The following is a 21,505-nucleotide window of genomic DNA, read 5'->3' as shown; positions in this document are numbered from 1 at the left end:
TAGCCCAGCAGTGGTTTGGCAACCTGCCGGCTGGCTGCATAAATAGCTTCAAGACGCTTGCGTTCTTGTTTGCATCAAACTTCTCTATGAACATCCCTGCCAAAAAGACAAGTCTTGACTTGGGCAATGTACAGCAGGGAGATAGAGAAGGTTTGCGATCCTACGTCAGGCGGTTCAATCTGGTCCGAATCCAGATTCATGGGCTGTCTGATGAGGTCGCCTTCACAGACTTCTTTAAGGGTCTGAAGGACGGGTGTACTTTTAAGTACGAACTCGTCCGCAAACAAATCTTTACCCTGCAAGGAGCCTTGCGAGAGGCGGAAGCCTACATACAGGCGACCGAACTCTGCTCCTCCAATAAGCAGTCGGACCATAAGAAGTCCGACCGGCAGAAAGAGACTCAGTCTGCTCAGCCGGCTCCTAAGCCAGAAGAGAGCAAAAAGAAAAAGCAAGTCTGGGCCATTGATAACTCTGATCAACCGGCCCAGAAAAAGAAAAAAGAGTTGAAACCGTACGTCCCAAGGTACGAATTCCACAAGGACTGCTGCTCCATCCTTTTGGAAATTAAGGATCGGCTAACTCTTGAAAAGCCGACTGCTATGAAAGGTTCCGCTGAAAATCGGAACAAGAACAAGCATTGCCATTTCCATGAGGATGTTGGCCATGACACGAACGACTGCTTTAGTCTCAAGCGGGAGCTCGACCGTCTGGCCGACAAAGGACAGCTGAAGTCCTATGTGAAGTCCAAAGTGACTTCAAAAGCAAATCCGGGGCAGTCCAAGAAAAAGACTCCCCAGCCTGCTATGAGTGCCGAAACTGATGAAGAACCGGTGTATACCATAGCAGGCGGATTTGCCGGTGGTGGCCCGACCATTCGGGGTACCAAGGACCATCTGAGAAAGATGGTCAATTCTGTTGAGGAGGGGGATACAACTAGCACATCCACCTTCCCTAAAGTTGTCATCACCGAACAGGACAGAGGCAAAGTCTGTCGGCCGCATGATGACCCTGTTGTCATTGAGTGTAAAGTCGCCAACTAGCTGGTTGGCCGAATTCTGATTGACACAGGAAGTTCCTCTGACCTCATCAGCCTCAAATGCTTGTCCAATCTCAAGTACAAACCGGATAGCATGATGGAGGTCACCCACACCTTAGTTGGGTTTGGGGGAGGACTTGTGCACCCAGTCGGACGAATTGACCTACCTGTCCGCCTGGGAAGCAAAGGAGACGGTCGGCACATGACCATCCGTTTCCTAGTGGTTGAAGAGCTCACGACTTACAACCTCATCTTTGGCCGACCCACTCTTAATGAGTGTAAGGCCGTCATCATCCCTGCTCTCATGCTACTCAAGTATGAGAAGGATGATGGAACAGTTGGTTCCCTTAATGGGGACCAAAAGACGGCTCGAGAGTGTTATCTCTCGGACGTCAAGCCTGCGGCCGCAGCATCCGGCCGGGGCAAGCAAATGATTGACCTCGACGATGTCGAGGAAGAACAGTCGGCCCCACCAGCCGGAAAGAAAAGAAAGACTGATCAGCTGGTGGTGGTCAAAAAAGAAAAGCAATAGCAATCACTGACCGGGGAAAGGTCGGATGATCTTCGTCCCCAGCCTACTGGAGAGCACATTGATATCCCTCTGGATGATAGCCGTCTAGAGCGGACTGTTAAGGTGGGGACGATTGCCTTTGCAAAGTTGGGTGAAAACCTTCACTAGCTGCTCAAGGAATTCAAAGACATCTTTGCCTTTGAAGTGGAAGAGATGCCAGGCATCAGCCCGGATCTCGCTGTCCACAAACTCGCCGTGGATCCTAAAAAGAAGTCCATCCGGCAAAAGAAAAGAAACCACGGCGAAGAAAGAAGTCAGGCAGCAGCTGCCGAAGTAAAAAAGCTGTTAGATGCCAAGTTCATTCGGCCGTGCAACTTCCCTAAGTGGGTAGCTAACGTTGTGTTAGTAAAAAAGCCGAATGGAACTTGGCGGATGTGTGTTGATTACACAGACCTCAACAAGGCATGTCCAAAGGATAGCTATCCACTGCCTAAGATCGACAGTCTGGTCAACTCAATAGCCGGACATGCCCTGATGAGTTTCATGGACGCCTATTCAGGTTTCCATCAGATCCCCCTGTGGAAAAAAGATCAAGAAAAGACGGCATTCGTCACTGATCAGGGGTTGTTCTGTTATACGGTGATGCCGTTTGGTTTGAAGAATGCGCCTGCTACCTTCCAACGAATGATTAATACGGTCTTCATTAATCAAATCGGAAGGAATGTAGAGGCATACATTGACGATATGATAGTCAAATCCAAACAGCAGGCGGATCACCTTGCTGATCTCCGAGAAACATTCGCCACACTCAGACGGCACAAGGTCATGCTTAACCCAAAAAAGTGTGTCTTTGGTGTTGAGTCTGGGAAGTTTCTCGGATTTTTGATTGACCAAAGAGGAATAGAGGCCAACCCTGAGAAAATACAGGCGGTAATCGACATGCAGTCGCCCCGTACTGTGAAGGAAGTGCAAAAACTAACAGGTTGTCTGGCGGCCCTGGGGAGATTCCTCAGCCGTTCAGGTGACAAGTGTCTCTACTTTTTCCAGGCAATCAAAAAGAAGACAAACTTTGAATGGGAGGATGATGTAGAGGCGGCCTTTCAAAGGCTAAAAACTCATCTGTACTCGTTGCCAAGGCTTGTCAGCCCTTTGCCTAAAGAGAAGCTCTTCATGTACTTAGCCGTCTCTGATCATGCCCTCATTGCTGTCCTCTTAGCTGAAAGAGACGGCATCCAGCTCCCGGTGTATTTCATAAGCCATGTTTTGAGAAATGCGGAGCTTCGGTACCCCATGGTTGAGAAATTCGGCCTTGCCCTTTACATGGCCATCAAGAAGCTTAAACCTTACTTCTTGGCGCATGCGGTAGAGGTCTATACTGACCAACCGATCAAACGGCCACTCACAACCTTGGAGTCTTCTGGACGAATGCTCAAATGGGCGATTGAAATACAAGGATTAGAAATCACTTATGAATCAAGGAAAGCAATAAAGGGACAAGAATTCGCTGACTTTATTGTCGAAATGACAAGGCCGGCTGTGCCGGACAATACGGACCAGGTCTGGAAAGTGTATGTGGATGGGAGCTCCATTGTGAACGGCTGTGGTGCGGGGATTATCTGTCAATCTCCTGAAGGAGATAAGTACGAATACGCACTACGGTTCAAGTTTCAGGTCTCTAATAATGAGGCCGAGTATGAGGCCCTCCTGGCCGGCATTCGGTATTGCAAGGCGGCAGGGGCGAAGAAGATATCCGCCTGCTCTGATTCTCAACTGGTCGTACTCCAGGTTAATGGAACGTACGAGGCCACTCATCCGGCCATGATAAAATATTTGCAGGCGGTCAAGAGTGAAGTTGGGACACTTGAAGAATTTCATCTAACTCAGGTGCCCAGGTCTTCAAACAATCAGGCGGATGCTCCTTCCAAGTTGGCATCATCCGCCTCCTGTGAAACGCCTCGGTCAGTCTTCTGGGAGGTCATGGAAAAAAGAAGTATATCTGAGGAAGACCCCATTGGAATTCTTGACCGAAGCTCAACCTGGATGGACAGCATCCGGACCTATCTTGCAGACGGCACGCTCCCTGACTCACCACGGGAGGCGGCTGTTCTTAAAAAAAACGAGCAGCTAATTTCGAGTTGCGGCAAGGAGAGCTCTTCAGGGCTGGCTTTTTGAAACCCCTGTTGAAATGTGTTACCCCTGAAAAGGGGAAGGAAGTTCTCGAAGAGTTGCATTCGGGATTCTGCGCCTCCCATATAGGCGACAGATCCCTCGCGGCCAAGGCCAGGCGGCTTTACTTTTGGCCAACTCTGGAGTCGGATGCCATGGAAATGGTGAAAAAATGTGACAAATGCCAAAATTTTGGCAAGGTCATCCATCGTCCGGCTACAGACCTGATGGCCATCCACAGCCCAATACCCTTTGCCAAATGGGGCATGGACATTCTGGGGCCATATACAACTGCACCAGGCGGCAAGCGCTATATATTGGTGGCTGTGGATTATTTTACCAAGTGGGTAGAAGCTGAGGCAGTCAAAAACATCAAGACTAAAGACGTCATTTCCTTTATCTGGAGGAACATAATCACTCGTTTCGGGGTGCCCATGTCTATGGTTTTTGACAATGGTCCTCAATTTGAGACGCCTCAACTCAAGACTTGGCTGGGAGACCAGGGGGTCTCAAGCTTCTTCGCATCAGTCGGCCGGCCGCAAGCAAACGACCAGGTCGAAGCCTTCAACAAGTTAATCTCAGACGGGATTAAAAAGAAAATTGAGCGGGCTGGTGGCCTTTGGGCGGATGAATTACCACACGTCCTTTGGTCCATCAGAACGACTGCTAAAGGGGCAACGGGAGAAACCCCATTCCTAATGGTGTATGGTGCAGAAGTTGTTCTGCCCATTGAGCACTATGAGCCGACCCTTCGAATCATGTTGTATGATGAAGAGGCAAATTGGGAGGCCATGCGCCTAGCATTGGACTCACTTCCAGAGCGCAGGGGCAATGCTGCCTTGCGTCATGAGATATACCGTCTGAGAATGACTCGGGCTTACAACAAAAGAGTACACAAGCGTCCTCTCAAAGTGGGGGACTTTGTGCTACGGAAAATGGAGGCAGTCGGTAGGGCGAATGAACAGGGAAAGCTAACCCCAAATTGGGAAGGCCCCTACCGAATTTATGAGGAAGTAAGAGACGGCACCTACCGCCTGGAAGAACCAGACGGCAGGCAGCTGCCCAGAACATGGAATGTAGACAACTTGAAAAAGTACTACTTCTAAGTACGAATGAAAAGACCTCAATTTTGTAATTCTCACGTATTGTTAATGAGAATATGCCTTCATTTCCCAACTTATCTTTTTATTTAAGTGTCTCCTGTACCAAATACAGACGGCCAATATGTTTGGAAAGCGTCTGTCCCAACAGCAGACGCCCCAAACCCTCTGAAGGAGCCGATTGTTTTAGAACAGTCGTTCCTACTAAATTCATCAAGTTTACACCAACACTTGACGAGTATTTACTTAATCATTTAAGAGGCCCATGGCCGGATGTTAATAAACAAAAAGAGACCGAATGGTCACAGTCTGCTCCAACATGAGTATGACCGTCTGCTCCAACATGAGTCAGATAACCAGCGACGTCCATTTGGGCGAATTCGTCGAGGAGAAGCATCTCCCATTTGGGTGGCACATTGCTCTACGAATATATCAAGCGGCCCTACCGAATGCTAAGGCAGCATTCGCAGTCGTTTGTTTTAATCGAAAGTGAAATCTAAAAGACCTGAATTTTCTATCTAGCGCAGTTCAGAAATGGTCACTGTTTCATAAGTAGAGGCTAAACGAGGCATAAAGCCGGATGCGCCTGTTATTGCTCAGAGGCAAAACAGGCGGAATATTTGATTAATATACAAGTTAAGTTAACTAAACACTTATTGAGGCTATTAGCCAGATGACGCCTGATCCTTGCCTATGGGGCAACACAGGCGGACAATTATTTTTAAAGGAAATTGGTTAAGTTACAAACTTAGCATTTTATCTCAAAGAGGCCTATGGCCGGAGGCGCTTGTTTTTGCTTATGAGGCGGAACAGGCGGAGGTTTACCCTTAGCAAATTAGCTAAGTTGGAAATTTGAGTTAGTTTGAGCCAATGGCCGAATGAACACTTTATGTTCGCCAATTCTGGATGGACGTCTGCCGCGTGGTTTGGGGCAATCACCATAGTGATTGATTGACTTAGAAACCATGCATACTCTTCTAAGTATCAAAAATTTCTAAGCCAATCAATCCAATAAACCGAAACCACTCGACATCCGTCCAGGGGCAAGAACATTCGCATGATATACAGGTTATTATACTTAGCCAAAAACATGCAATGAAAATTCAAAATGCAAAGGACAACAATATGGATAACTTCAGCCAAATGGCCGAATGATTCAAATTAAAAAGACCAATCGTCACCTGACGATTGGTTAAGGTTGTCATCTGACAAAGCCAGAAAGATTGTCAAATTACCCGACCCCTCGGTCGGTAAAGATACAAATACTCGGCACATAGGCCGGAAAAGAAAAGTACATGGCCATTCGGCCGCAGAAAAGCATAAAAGCTTAAGTGATCAGGGGAGAGCCTCTTCAGTGGCAGCCAGCTTGTCGTCCTTCGGCTGCTCTTCCTCCTTTTTCTCTGGCTCCTCCGCCTGATCCTCCTCCTCGCCGCCAGAGGACGACTCCCCAGAAGATTCGGACCCAGAACTTTCCTCGGCCTCAGCATTCTCAGCCTCTTCAATAAGGCGAGCGTCGAATGCTTTGCTGGCTTCGTCAAATTTGGATTTCCAAATCTGATAGTCCGAGTCCGGCTGTACAGCCGCCCAAGTGTCCCGCATGATGGCTTCATAATCGCTCATCATTTGCTTAACAAGAGCCTCTCTCTCTTGATCAGCCACGGACTCAAACTTGGACTTCAGCTGATGCTCCTGGTTGCTGAGGCGCTGCTCCAGGCGGCCCACCTTCTGCTTGGCTCTCTCGGCCTCTTCTTTGGCATCTTGAAGAGGCTCGAGCTTCTCCTTAAGAGTTGTAATCTCTTTCTTAAGGGAAGTGATGCGCAGGCGGGCCGAGTCCAGGTCCTTCTTCACCTACATATTGGCTTCCGCCTGCGAATACATCATATCAAGCGTTAGATGCTCATTCTGAGCAATATCAAATTGAGCTCGATCCAAGGCGGACTCGGCCCGAGCCTTAGCGACTGTTACCTCTTTGGATTTCTCCTTAAGGGGTTGCCTGAGCCCTTGGACGCGCAGCATGGCCTGCAAAAGAGCCAAACGGTTGAAACAAAAAAAAAAAAGAATAAAAAAAATAAAATTTTTTTGCTTGATCTAAGACTCATACCTCGCAGAGGTTCCCTAAGATGCCATCCAAGTCAAGGGTGCCGACTCGTCTGACAGACGCCTTGTCGTCAGGATCAACCGCCCTCAGCATGGACTTGGCCATCTGGACTACAGTCGGCCTCTGCACAGGAACTGAGAAGGAAAGAAAGTTAGAAAAATAACTCAAGTACATCTAAATGGAAGAACAATAGAGGCGAATGGATTTTACCGTCGTCCTTCTGTTCCTCCTCTCTCCCCAGGCTCCTCTTCTCTCCTGCTGAGCCGACAACAGTGGTGGGTTGCTTAAAGCCACCCTTCGATGCCCTCTGGGCATCCGGTTTGCTGATCTCCTTTTCAGCATCGAGAGAAGAGGTGTCTGGGCCCTTCTTGGGCCTATGAGCAATGTGCTTCAGGCCGCCCTTGCCGGATGCGCTCACATCACCCGCCCCAGTCTTTTGGATTTTAGGGTCGGATGGTTTTGAAGGAGATTTGGAAGGCGCACCCTACACCAACACAAGATAAACGCAAGTTAGAAATCATTCGGGCAAATTTAATATTGGTCAGAATTGAAAGTATAACAATTTTCTACCTTGGAGGTGCCGCCAGTTTTCTGCTCGTCCACTTTGGTGTGAGTGGTTACTTCTGCCCTGTTTAAAACATTCGACCTGTATCGAGCAGCAGATACAGCCGGCTTCCTTGTGGTCGAGAGCTTTTCCATTGCTTTGTCTGCAAAAATGAACAAGTGATTAGCATCATTAAACAAGTACTGAAAAGCAGAAGTAAATTGCACATAAAACAGACAGCCGACTACCTCTCGGCATCTCAGAACTTAGCCCACAGGCGGCTAAGAATGTCCCTTCTTCAAACCACTTGTACAAAGGGAGATAGCATTGAGGGGTGACCTCCTTGTCCCCCTCATCATTCGTCCACACGGACACGGTAAACAACCCCGCGTCCATGATCTCCTCCTTTGCCCGCCTGGGAATAGGCAGCAATGCGCTCCTGCCTGCTAGGAGAGGTGGATCCTTATTCCACCTGTTATACTTTTGGTTCAGGCGGCTGTCGGTAGACCTGTTCAACGGGCCGGGCCGGGCCGGTCAGGGCTTTATATGAAATGGGCCGGGCCGGGCCGGGCTAAGACTAATCCAAAATGGGCTGAACTAGTCCGTGGGCCATGAAGCCTGGCCCGGCCCGGCCCATTTAAAAATGTATAAACAAGATACAACCACCAGAAAGTAAACACAATATAATTAAGAGAATTATAAAGGGCCTTTAAGGGGCCTTATAAAGGGCCTTAGCCAACAAGTTAAAAGTAGAGAACTGAGTAATGTTCTTAACAATAATTTGTTACAATAATAAATAATTAAGCATAGTTAATTGTCTTCCCAAGCATCTTGTTGCTAATAACTTTTTGACGAATCTGATTTTACTGAGTTCACAGGAGCTCTAGCCATGACTTCAAAAATGCCCCAAAGAAACAAAAAAATCTCTTGATGTCAAAGAAAGCATTTTCATGTGATCCATGCATCCCATTAATAACTGATGTTCTGTATTGCAGCTTCACAGCTTGGTTAATACTTCAAGAATGTCGTCTGACATGCATAATTCAGAACATATAGGAGTCAAAACATAACACTAACATCATGTTCTGCCATATAAAGCAGAAACAGAAGCTTTAAAATAGAGCAGAAACAGAAGCAGCTTTCACAGCCTGTGCCTTGGGATCAGCCTTCTTTACATCTGCCAGATAAATGATGTTATGATGTCAGGTATCCTTCTAGGATTTTAAACACATCCATAAGTGCAACTGGTCGGAACTGAAGAACAAAATTGAAAACTGGAAAGAGAGATTGCATGAATATATATATATAGCTAATAATGTTAGCAGGATTATACAATGCATTGTACAATCAAGAGGAATTTTTCCCATCACTTACTAACTGATAAATATCGGTACTCAAATTAATGTCAGCCTAAAAAAATACAACCAAGAATTTAAAGCTTTAAAGCAGAAGCAGTATCATGTTCTGCCATATAGAGCAGAAACAGAAGCAGTAAAATATGATAACCAGAGGCAGAATATTTAATCTGAACAACATGAATTGACAGCTAACAGAAACAATAAAAAGCAATCATAATTACTAAGCAATAAAAAGCAAAAACATAAAAACAATTACCTAGTATAGAAAACTATCATCAACCTCCTCATCATCATCATCTCTATCATCAATGGCCTCATCATCATCCGAGCTAGAATCACGATCCAAATTTGAAGGGATGTTATATTCATCACGGCGCCAATCTTGAACACAAACTAGGGCTTGAACCGTTGAGGGTTTCAATGAGCTACGATTAGGAGATATAGTTTTCCCCCCTACACTAAAAGCCGACTCGGAAGCCACCGTACTAACCGGAATTGTTAGAAGATCTCGTGCCAATATTGCAAGCTCCGGAAATCTCACGACATTTTGTTGCCAATACTCTAAAATATCTAGCTCCATGTTCAAATCAAGCTCCGATTCCTCCAAATATGACTCAAGTTGGGACTTTTTTGTTTGAGTCCTTGTAATTCTTGAACTATAGCTTTGATAATCATCAAAGAAGTTTTCATCTTCAATCCTACTACTTGTCGTAGATGGAGCAACAATTGGAGAAGTTGAAAATGTTGACTTATACTCATTATACAAAGATCTTAAAGTGTTCAACACTTTTTCAACTTTACACATAGCCTCATCCGAATCATATATCTTGTCAAAACAATATTCCACAAACTTTAACTTAAACCTTGGATCAAGAATTGCCGCACAAGCTAGAAATATGTTATACTCGGACCAATATTTGTCAAACTTTTCCAACATGGGTAACACCATTTGAGCTAAAAATTCATGTGGACCTTTAGATGTCTCAAGTAAACGACGATGCACCATACATGCTCCCTTAAAATACATGTTAGAAGTTGGAGACTTATTGGCCGAAAACATACATGTAACATCATAAAAGAGTTTCAAAAACTTGTGAACAACACTCAAATTTTCCCATTCATCCTCCAAAGGCACATTACTCTTGAAAGATGCATGTAATGACCCCAAATGAATAAAAACATCTTTGTAGTAAAGCACATTATCAAGCATCATATATGTAGAGTTCCAACGAACTTGCATGTCCATACGAAGTTTCCTCTTAGCCTCTAAATGAAAATGCTTTTGAGCGGTATCATAAAAGTCCTTGCTTCTAGAAGATGATCTTGTAACAAATTTTACCAAGTTTCTAATCTTATCTAATATTTTCTCAATACAAGATAGACCGGATTGGACAATAAGATTGATGATATGAGCACAACATCTTATATGAAAAAAACAACCACCACTAACCAACATACCCCTTGACCCAAGACGATTTTTCATGTGCTTAATCATCACATCATTATAACTTGCATTGTCAACCGTTAAGCTAAGCACTTTGTCATCTAAATGCCATTGATTAAGAAACATAAAAATCTCTTCGGAGATGCTTTGTCCATCAAAAGGGGGTGACAATGATGTGAACTTAATAATCCTTTTATGAAGTTTCCAATCATGATCAATAAAATGGGCAGTTATGCAAATGTAATGTTGCCAAGTATGTGATGATTTCCAATTATCAGTTGTCAAACATATTCGTCCGGGTGCATTCCTCAAAATTTTTTTAATTTTCTCTCTATAAGAGGCATACAAAGAAAAAAGGTCTCTAGTTAAAGTTGCTCGACTAAATGGTTTAAATTTAGAATTAGCCTTTAACATCATCCGCCTAAAACCTTTTTCTTCTACGGTCGAAAAAGAATGAGAACCTTCAACAACATATAATAAAATCTCTTTTCTTAATTCACTCATATCAAAAACAAATTCTTCATCATCCTCAACCGCCTCACCGAGTGGAAGTCCCTTAGTTCGTTTTTTACACACATCAAGCAAATGACGTATCAAATGAGATGTGCCACTATTATTGTGGGCAATTAACTCCAATTTACAATGCTTACAAATAGCGATTCTCTCACCTTTTGCATTCGTTTCTTCCGTCATTTCTCGCCAAACTTTAGATTTCCTACTCCTTTTACGCTTACGGGCGGCATTAGATTCATCAACCTCATCATCTACCGGCATTGACATTGTAGTTGCTTCACTTTCCATGGTTAAAAAAACTACAAAAGTAGGTAGTTAATAATTATTAACCCACTGCCATTATTATTAACATGAAAACTAAAATTGTATAACATTAATCAATTACCACAACTAACAGTAATTCCTTGTTGTCAAAAAAAAAAAAAAAAAAAAAAAAAAAAAAAAAAAAAAAAAAAAACTAACAGTAATTCCTGACAAATTATTACTCCAATGTTACAGATCAAATCCCAATAGCAATTATTACTCCAAATACATTACAAAAACAAAATGGGGGTAGCAAAATTTAATCGAAACCCGATATTACATATTAAACACAGCTCCTAATTTCAAACTAAACTAAATTGACAAAATTAGCAATAGAAGAAACATACGAATTGCATAGGAAACTACATTAATCTTCTCATTAATAATGAAAATCACAAAAACATACAAATTCCAGATGAGACAAATCAAAATAATTGAAAAAATAAATTAAAATGTACTACTTGAATATGATCGAGAATAATTGAGCGAAATCGAACAACATACCTTGGTAATTAAAATGATATGACGAAATCAAGAAGGTGATAAAATGAAGATTTAGAATTTGGGAATTTTTTTAGGGTTCATCATTTGGGGGAAATAGGGGATTTTGAAAGGGAATTTTTTTTGTTTTTTTGAAACTGACGTTAGAAAGGAGGAAATTTCTTTGGAAATTTGTTTTTTTATTTTAGTACTAGTAATTATAGACCCTATAAGAATTAAAAAAAAAAACCCTATAAGAGTCCAGCCAAAAAATTATAAACCCTATAAGAGCCCAGCCCAGCCCTGTAAGGATCCATGGTTAGCTGACCCTATAAGAACCCGGCCTGTTTAATTATTGGACGGGCCTGGCCCGTTTATAATTGGGCTGGGTCAGGGCTTTTGATGGACCCTCTGTCCATTGAACAGCTCTAGCTGTCGGCAGACTTGACTATATAAAACTTAGTCCTCCAGTCTTTCCACTTGTTCTCTTTGCCAACAGCCATCATGTACCCCTTGCAAGTGGTCAAGGTGTACCAGCCTTCACCGCCCCTAGCAGGCGCCCTGCTCAGATAGTGCATGTGGGCGAACGCTTCAAAGCTCGCCTCCACCTGCAGCATCTCACAGGCGGCAACGTACCCCAGAATATTGATCCAGGAGTTGGGTACAAGTTGCCAGATACCCAGTTGGTATCCGTCCAAGATCCTCTCCACGGCCGGATGGAGAGGGAAGCGGAGGCCAGCCTGGAAGGCCGCTTCATAGCAGCCGAATGCTTTGTCTTGATAGCTTGCCAGGCTCGGCCAGGTTATGGTGTCGCCCTCGTTAGGGACCGACAAAGTGTAGCCATAGCCTAGGACGACCTTGCGCCTAAAATTGGCAAGGCCGGATGCCATGGCGCTCCGCCTGCCTGGCGGAACATGCTGATAGTAGGGGGCTCTTTCCAAGCGCCTGGAAGCACTCGGCTCGGCCCAGCTTTCCCCCCTATCCACTGCCAGGGACTCTCTGGCAGAATCTATGTTTGATCTAGCCTCCTCTAAAGTTACGGAGGCATTCTCTGTAGAAGATGACGAGGCCGACTCGCCATCAGAGCTCTCATCAGAGCTAGGGGACCGCCGACTGGTGCCAGCGGGGTCCTCCCCTAGACTCTCTTCCGGCGCCTGTCTAGAAGGCCCGGGTTGATATTCTTCATCCGCCTCCCCCAGGATTCCATCACTGGGAGTTCTACTAGATGTGGGCGAATGGTAATAGGTGGGGGTTGGAGGAAGATAGGGAGGGCTGTCAGGGTGTTCCGACAGCTCACTTTGAGGCACTCTTATTGAGCCGTCTGAATAAACAGTCGACCCGTTCGAATGGTAGAAAACTCCATCGGAGCTACACTGCCTTGCTGTTCTTTTGATCCTGGCCATAGTGTCCTGCACAGACACGGAAACGGTCGGATTCGGAGAAGTTCGCAAAGCATGGTCTTTGACCAAGCATTCGGCACTGCTAGTTCTAGATTCAGCCGTCCCCGGTGACCGGCTGATCACTATCCTACGCCGTGCCGCATGCAATTGGGGAACCATTTTTTCGAAAACAAAGAAAAAATGAAGAGTAAAAAGAAAATACAGGCGTTACCTTTAGAAGAAGGGAGAAAGACGCCTGGTTGACTAAAGAACAGTCGAACTGGTAGCCGAGTGTCGGATGCTTGAAAAACGCTTAGGGAATTTTGAGATTCTTTAAGTCAAAAAGTCCAAGATTCTCCAGAGATTCGCCAAGGTGTGAATCCAAGAGGGGGGGGGTCAAACCTTACTATTTATAGGGGGTAAAACCCTAATTTTTTCCCTCCAGTAAATTTTCGAATCTGACCACTCAGATACTGACACCCGTCACAGGAGTCACATGCAATGCACGTGGCCCCTGTGAGGGGCAAATGATTTGGGTATTTTATACCCGGCCAGGTGGCCCAATTAGAAAGTGCCACGTGTCCTCCATATAGGTGCCATTTGGACCTATGGAATGATGACACGTGGAGGGTGGACTCTTCTCCGTCCTACGTGGACTGAAGGTCCAGCAGGGACTATTCAGGTGGCGACACGTGTCACACAAAAAGTGCTTCAAAATCCATTGGGCACAGTGACACGTGTCACTCAGGCATTGGCCCTGGGATGGCGGCCTTCTAAGGCCCAAATCCCGAGGCGCCGCAAAACGGGGTGACCTAATTCCTAGGTCACCAGATCCTAGGAAGGCACACTTTTCAAAAGGACCCTATAAATAGGGACATTATGTCATTTATGACGAGACAACAACAGGAAAGAGAGAGAATTTTTGACACACAATACGAGACAATACGTCACTTACCACAGAGCTGTCGTTTTCAAGGAACACACAACACTTTACCTGAGCTTGGAATCCAAGCAGATAACTTTACTTCCGCACGTTTTATCTCCGAACATTTACTGACTTAATCTTCGGAGGCGGACCACCGACCATCCGGCGGTCCGTTTGCTTTGCAGGTACAGGCATCCTCAGTTGAATCCAGTTTCAGTGTTGTAACTCTCCCGAGGGACAAAAACCCCCGAAACACTTACCAAGAGCTTGGCGACAAGTATTGTCATAAGCTCTTATTCCTTGTGTTGACGGGGTTAAGTCTTCATCCCTTATGCCTAACATACTCGCCGATCCATTGTCTACAAGAGTCATTGGGACGTTCATTCTCTTGCAGACCACTGTGAGGTTTAGTGTCTTGTAATTCTTGTCACGTTCTTGAGGTAAATATTTGTTAGAAAAGGTGATCAAGTTGATAGGATTAGGGAGATCACTCGTAAGGAAGTTAGCCAACCCCTCAGGAGTGGTGTTGAAATCTATTTCTATCTTATCCAAGGAATTCATTACTACCGACCTATGTTCTCGAGACGTAGCTAGAAGGTTCCATACATTCATCTCGACCTTGGTCTTTTTGAATTGCTTGACAATGTCATTGTCTTCTACGATAGGTACGGGAACTTGCTGCACGGTAGGATTAGGTTGTGTAGAGACGGGAGGTTGTGTTCTCCCAGATCTTGTGAGGACGTCTATAGGTGAATCCTCTTCATCGTAAAAATCACCTACTGAATATGACATTGAAAGTGGAGTTTTTTCCATGTATTTTAGGTAGAAGTCTTCTTCATCGCTATCCCAAACCCCGTTAATGCTTATGTCTTCTTCTTGTGGGATTTGAACTAGCTTCTTTTCATCAATCATCTTCTAAATTAAATCTTTTAATTTAAAACAGTTTTCGATGGTATGTCCCCCTGATTGATGGTATGGACAATCGAACCTATCTGTCCTCTTTAGAGATACAAATGGTCTCGGTTCGAGAGGTTCGACCTTACCATTCTCAGAGAGCATTTGGAACATTTTAGCATATGAAGTCCTAATTGGAGTATAGAGTTTATTACTCTTCTTGGGTGTGACAATTACTTGTAGAGGGAATGTTTTCTTCTTCATGGATGGAATTTTATTATACTTTTTTTTTTGAAGTTCCTCCCCTTGTTTCTTTGCAAATTTAATAGCCTAACGTAATAAGTCTATTCCCTCCCACATGGATCATATAAGCATTCCCACGTCTTCTTTGCTTGCTGGTTCTGGAAAATCATCCATGGCATCGAAAAAGAACTCCTCCTCTTCTTCGATAGCATGAATTTCCTCAATAGGTTTGATGAGAGTTGAGGGATCAACATCGTTTTCCTCATTAGAGATGGCCAAGGAATGGGAGAGAGGTGCATTGTCGATGCTTGGCTTCTTACTGGCAGGGGGCAATGGTAATTTGTTGTTATCAATTAAATCTTGGATAGCTTCCTTAAGCATCTAACAATTTTGAGTGAGATGGCCACTACCTTAGTGATATTTGCAGTGTGCATTGGGGTTCCAATTAGCTGTCCTTTTTTCAACTGTGGGTCCCCAAATGGTCCAATAGGAGTTATAAGACCTTATGCATTCAGTCGGTCAAATGCGGTGTCATAACTCATACCAATAGGAGTAAAGTTCCTCCTAAATGGTTTCTTTTGTCCTTGGTTGTTCATAGCAAGGACTTCACTCAAATTAAAGGTGCTAAAATTGTTTGAGTGGGTGGTTTTGGAAGAAGAAATATTGTCGTTCTTCTTGCCTTTTCAGCCTATGTTAGAGTTATTATTAGCAGCTTTTAGTTTAGCATGCTCGTCTTCAATGTTAATTCCAATGTCATAGACAGCCTTGAAGGTGTGTAGATTGTTTTGATACTTGAGATGCTTGGAGTAATTTTCTTGAAGGTTCTTGATGAACAACCTCACAGATTCTTTTTCGCTTGGTACTTTAATCATCCTAGTAGAGGTTTCTCTCCATTTATTGAAGAAAGAAGTAAAACCTTCATCTCTTTCTGTTTAAGTATTTCAAGTTCGCTATGATCAGTTTCAACTTGAATATTACACTTATACCTATCAGTAAAAGCGTTTACTATTGATTCCCAAGTAGAGGTTTTCTCTTTTTCAAGGGAGAAGAACCATTGTTGGCTAACGGTTTCAAGAGATAAGGAAAATATAGAAGGAAATACTTTTTAATCAATACCCTTAACGCTCATTATTGTTTCAAAAGCTCTTAAATGAAAATAAGGGTTGTCAGTTGCCTTGAATTTTGGGATGTCGTTGGCATTGAACTTCTAGGGATCGGAAGAAGCTCCTTGTCCACCGAGACCCCTTGTGAATTAATGCCCTGAAACTTGTAATCAATAGATAACTTGCTCAAGCTTTCTTGCATAAGATCTATTTGTTGTTGCATCACAAGGTCATTAATTTGGAGGGTTAAGGTCTTCAGTAATTCAATAACACCAGCCATTTGCTTCTTGAGCTCGTTAACTTCTTCTTGACTCGCCATTATCTTCTTTGTTGTCCTTTTTCGAGCGATTGTTTTGTCAAAAAGTTGTTCTTAAACGAAAAGGTTGTCTTTGATCAAACACCCTTCCTTTCTTGACCACGCGCTGTAAATTAAACCATTTTTGTTTTAATGACTTTACTCAAATTGACTTTGACTTTACTGGTTTATAAAGAAAATGAAAAAAACCAAAATTAGGGTGTATATTTTTGAGAATCTAGTGTAAGGTTCAAACAAGTGGTTTAATTGGAGGATTAATATCCGACTTACCCCCTAAAAACATGACGGAAATCACGCGCATACAAGAATCTCTTAGACATGGTCACTAGTAGAAAAAAGGTTATCCGTAACGGGCAAAAAGGGCCCATCCGTAACGGGCAGCGTCCGTTACGTATTCTGCCGTTACGGATGGCCATTATTATTCGTAATGGGCACCGTCCGTTACGAATAACTACTTATTCGTAACGGGGACTTACAGGCCATTACAAAAAAGTAGTTATTCGTAACGGGCGTTTCAGGTGCCCGTTACGAATAACTACTTATTCGTAACGGGCGTTTCAGGTGCCCAATACGAATAACTACTTATTCATAACGGGCAATTACAATGTCCGTTACGAATAATCTCTGAATAAGACAAAAAATTAGGGGCATTTGTAACTAGCATTTCAGGTGCTAGTTACAAATACCCCTATTCTTCTTTCCATTTACCACCCAAATTATTACATTCTAAAAGACTAATTATTCCTTGACAAAAAAACAATACTAATAACACCTGCATTTGCAGTAAAATATCATGTAAATGCTAGACAAATCATGTATTACACACTGTACTACTACTTGGTTTTTATACTCTCCTATATACACTTATGACTTCCTGTTAAAATTCTCAGCAAATTCCATCTGACATCATTAGAACAGTTGCATCTCCATTCTCTTGTCAGCATTCTCTTCCTCACCTTGTTTTTCATCTGCATCACTTGCAGATAACATATCCCCTGCAACTCTATTGACCGGTCTCTTGGACTCATACTAGTATTGATATTCCCTAAGGTCGAACCAGGAAGATTATGCATGACAGAGGAAGATGGTGGTCAAACTAACTCACCACTCCCATGAGCAGACTCCATAATAATAATGCATGACCCAGCACAAGCCTTCTGTGTACTTCAAGACCTGAAACCAAAACAATATTAATCCAATAGTCCGGATAAACTGAAACTATAAACAAAACACACTAGTAGAGAAAGACTTCTACATAACACCACATAAAAATTATCTGGTCACGGCCCATGTAAAGAACTAAAGAAGGCATCTTGATAAATATTCTCATCACCTTCACAAGTATATCATCTTTTATAATCCATATAAAACTCTAGTGTATACTCAATTTACAAAAGAGTGTCAATGTTCCAACTTTGGCAATAAGGAACAAAACAACATTATACACTCTTATCAATTAATCAAAGCCTTACTACCATACATTATACGTGTATATATTAAAAGTAACTGAGCAACAACTTCATGACATCTATAAAGAGCATCAACCTTCAATCCCACCCACTAACAGAACTAATTTTTATTCAACATTGTTTCGATTTCAACCTCCTGATACATAAACTAGGTGCTCATGTGCTTCAACAATGAGCCCACTAGTAATGATCAAGGTCCCAAATATTTCTCAAGTCTAGCTAGTTTACTTGTCACCGTAAGAAAGGGTACATCACAGATTCATCTATTCCTACCAGCATAGAGTCAACAAACTAAATAGATTAAAAAAAAAATGAAAGAGAGATTTACCAATTTTAAGCTTTCAATATAACAATTTTATAAGTATAAAATATATAATTAAAATAAATAACTAAATAAAAGCCTTGTTCGTTCTAGCCTATATCTTTTCCCTTGTGTGAGAACCGTCTGAGTGAAAAAATCAATCTTGAATTGCACTTTTTTGCCAAGATGCCAACATAAAATTATTTAGAAGCTATAAAAAACATACATAGCTTAGGATGCAGAACTCAGGGATATCTTAAAGCTACTGGAGATGCATAAATTTGATGAATGAATTACAAAGAAAAATACAAAAGGATGAGTACTGACCGACTGTGGAAAATTGCATCCCAGAACCAACAATTCATTGTCAAGACACCATGCCACAATCCAGAATATTCATAATATGTCTTCCGCTTATCTGTCAAAGGCAACTTGTAATAAACAAGAATAAAGAATTATATCCAACCATGAAATTGTATGGCAAGATTGAGGGCCGAAAGAGATACAGAAACTGGTTCCTGGAGAAACAAATGGAAACCAATTAAAGGTATTAGAACCTAATGCACTTCTTCAAGGTTGTCAATCAAGCAACTAGGCAAGAACTTAATATCTATCGGATACTCAACCCCAATAGGATGTCATTAGCTGTCCAATTTGCTCAACTTAACAAGTTTACAGGTGAGTAATGAGCTAATGGCTTATGAATAGTCCCATATCAAAAAGGTTCATTTACTTTAAACGGCTAGAGTGTAACTTTGACGTTCCCACAGTTTCCAATTGGTTTCAGGATGGAACCACCTTAAACGAACATCTAATAAGTCCAACGATCCACCATCGCGACCACAAGACGGGATATAATCCACTTTAACATTCCCCTCCACCACCTCACCCCTCATTGACTTATAAAACTTAAGATCTAATAAGTAAGTAATCTAATTATGAAGGTCAAATAAACAACCCATTGCAAAAGACTCAGGGTAAAATAAAATTGTAATATTGAATCATCGCACCAATTTTTCAAAAAAAGAGAAACAGGACCAAAAGCATATACTTCGGATATGGCACAGACCAATATAAATTTAAGAGTTCTTATGACACGCAAATTTAATGCAAAGGTTAAAGGACAATACCTCCTGGCATGACCCCACTTCCTCCAGCAATACCAGCAGCAACATTAGACACAAGATTACCATATAAGTTTGGCGTAACCTGTCAAATGTAAAACACAACAGACCTCATCAGAAAATGTATTATCACATTGCCACTATCTATTTTCACAAAAGCATATGAGAATATGACTATATGAGTAGTCAGAGTATATTACATGATATTAAAGGATATAGTCATGAGGAAGAGAAGAAATAGGAATTAGGATATACACCATCACATCAAATTGCTCAGGCTTTGACACAAGCTGCATGCAGCAGTTGTCCGTAATGATCTCAATATACTCAATGGTAGGGTACTGTGCTGCAATCTCCCGGCAAGATTCTAGAAAAGCCCGTCTGCAAGTTTCATGATGTTGGCTTTATGCACAACAATCACTTTCTTTTTGTTGTTCAAGTAAGCATATTCAAATGTGTACTTTGCAACGTGTTCAGAGCAAAACTTTGTTATCACCTAGTACAATAGAATTAGCTTTAATCTTTTAGACAATAAGATAAAAGCAATAACTATACAGAGATGGCTCAATTAATGACACTGTAGAAGTATTAAGGTAAGCTTGAGGGTAGGACAGCTCCAATGATGGACTAGAACAAGGAGATTTGCAACGAATACCAGAAGAAAACCACATTAACCGTCCGACACTCCCATCATTTAACAGTGAACACCTATTAGATTTCAAGTGCTTTTAGTTGGAAGATTTATTTCAAAAAATACAGTATGAATTCGGGGCAGGGGGGTTTCTATGGTTGATAGTACATACTAGCTAACTTACACTGACGACACAAGATGGTTATCATTGAACCATGTAGTTGGTTTACCAACAAAACGGAAACTAGTTTCAGAACCTCAAAGCCACGATAGGACAAAGAAATGTTACAAAGATAATAAAGAAAACAAAAGAAATTTGGTCTAATATCCCTAAATAAAAAGTAATAAAAAGAATACGATCCTTCTTCCTCCTAATAGACATATTAGCATCTATATATCCATAGCATACCTTCAAAATAGTCAAAAGTCAGACCATAAATCACTGATGGGCATACATATCATTTCCAAGATACCATTAGTCACTACAGAATTGTAAATTATCAATCTATGTAAAAGTAAAAAGCATTATAATACACTTATCATAAAATTATGCATAAAAGAATATTAATCTAACAAACTAACAATAAGTCCACACATTAAATTAAAATAATAATAAGAACAGTAATTAAACAAAAATAATCCATTTTTACCTTGAGACTCTCAACAACACCACGAACAACCTCATGCTCTAAACCAGCATACTCTCCTTCAGAATTCTCTTTAATAACAACAATATCAACATTATCATGTCTAGTTTGAATACCTTTGACATTAAAATAGTGAACTAATGAAGCGTAAAGATCAAGCTCCTTTCTCAGATGAACATTCAACGAACTAACCCCACCACCAACAGGTGTAATCAACCCCTTTGATACAAACCTTATTCTCTCGAATTGATTCAAGAACACCTTCTGGAATCTTCTTTATATCACCATGAACCTCGCACTTGTTGAACACGATTGGCGCCTGCATTGCATCCATAACTTGTTCGACTGTGCCCTAACAAAAAAAGAAATTGATCGAATCGAAACAAAAATAGGAAAAGTTACATACTTCATAGCAAATAATCACTCAAAATGATCATATCAACATAAAAACTCAAGCAAAAACTAGCAGAAAAAATAGCGAAATTAGACTATTAACCCCAATTCGACGAAGAAACTGAATTCACAAAATCGATTGAACATACAAAAACAAAATTGACAACTGACAGTACAATCGAAACACTAATCTAGAAAAAATAACGCATAGGGGCTGCCTGGAATGGGTGTAATGGGAGGGGAAAAATTACATGAGTAATAATTCTGGATTTTTTTAAAGTTTTGATCTAGGATAATTTATCAGTGGGGTAATCTATTTCCCTAAAAATGGGGTGAATAATTACCCACCTCCCCCCTAGCATAACAATTTCCCCCGTAACAATTCCTCTTCTATACTGCATCTTCTTTTCCCCTACTATGTACTCTCTCCTTCACATTCATATCCCTCCACCCAATTGAAGTTGTTGCCGCCATTATAGCCGCCTAGTGGAAGCTGCTAGCCGCCATCGCTCATCAATTCCGCCGAA

At 42.1% G+C, this 21,505-nt stretch overlaps 2 long non-coding RNA genes across 2 annotated transcripts; both read right to left on the bottom strand.

The window, feature by feature from the left end:
- Positions 1–17,042: 17,042 nt before the first annotated feature.
- LOC145582313 (uncharacterized) lies at positions 17,043–19,110 on the bottom strand. Its single transcript, XR_014099860.1, has 2 exons — positions 18,511–19,110; positions 17,043–17,586 (listed from the first exon to the last, which is right to left on the bottom strand). It is a non-coding gene; the product is annotated as an uncharacterized LOC145582313 (long non-coding RNA).
- A 216-nt stretch (positions 19,111–19,326) lies between these two features.
- LOC145582379 (uncharacterized) lies at positions 19,327–21,262 on the bottom strand. Its single transcript, XR_014099872.1, has 3 exons — positions 20,803–21,262; positions 20,589–20,656; positions 19,327–19,392 (listed from the first exon to the last, which is right to left on the bottom strand). It is a non-coding gene; the product is annotated as an uncharacterized LOC145582379 (long non-coding RNA).
- Between the last annotated feature and the right edge of the window lie 243 nt (positions 21,263–21,505).

This window comes from Chenopodium album, chromosome 1, assembly GCF_948465745.1.
Source record: "Chenopodium album chromosome 1, dcCheAlbu1.1, whole genome shotgun sequence".
Classification (NCBI taxonomy): domain Eukaryota; kingdom Viridiplantae; phylum Streptophyta; class Magnoliopsida; order Caryophyllales; family Amaranthaceae; genus Chenopodium; species Chenopodium album.
Note: the sequence above shows the minus strand (reverse complement) of the source record. Positions and strands in the feature narration are given on the sequence as shown.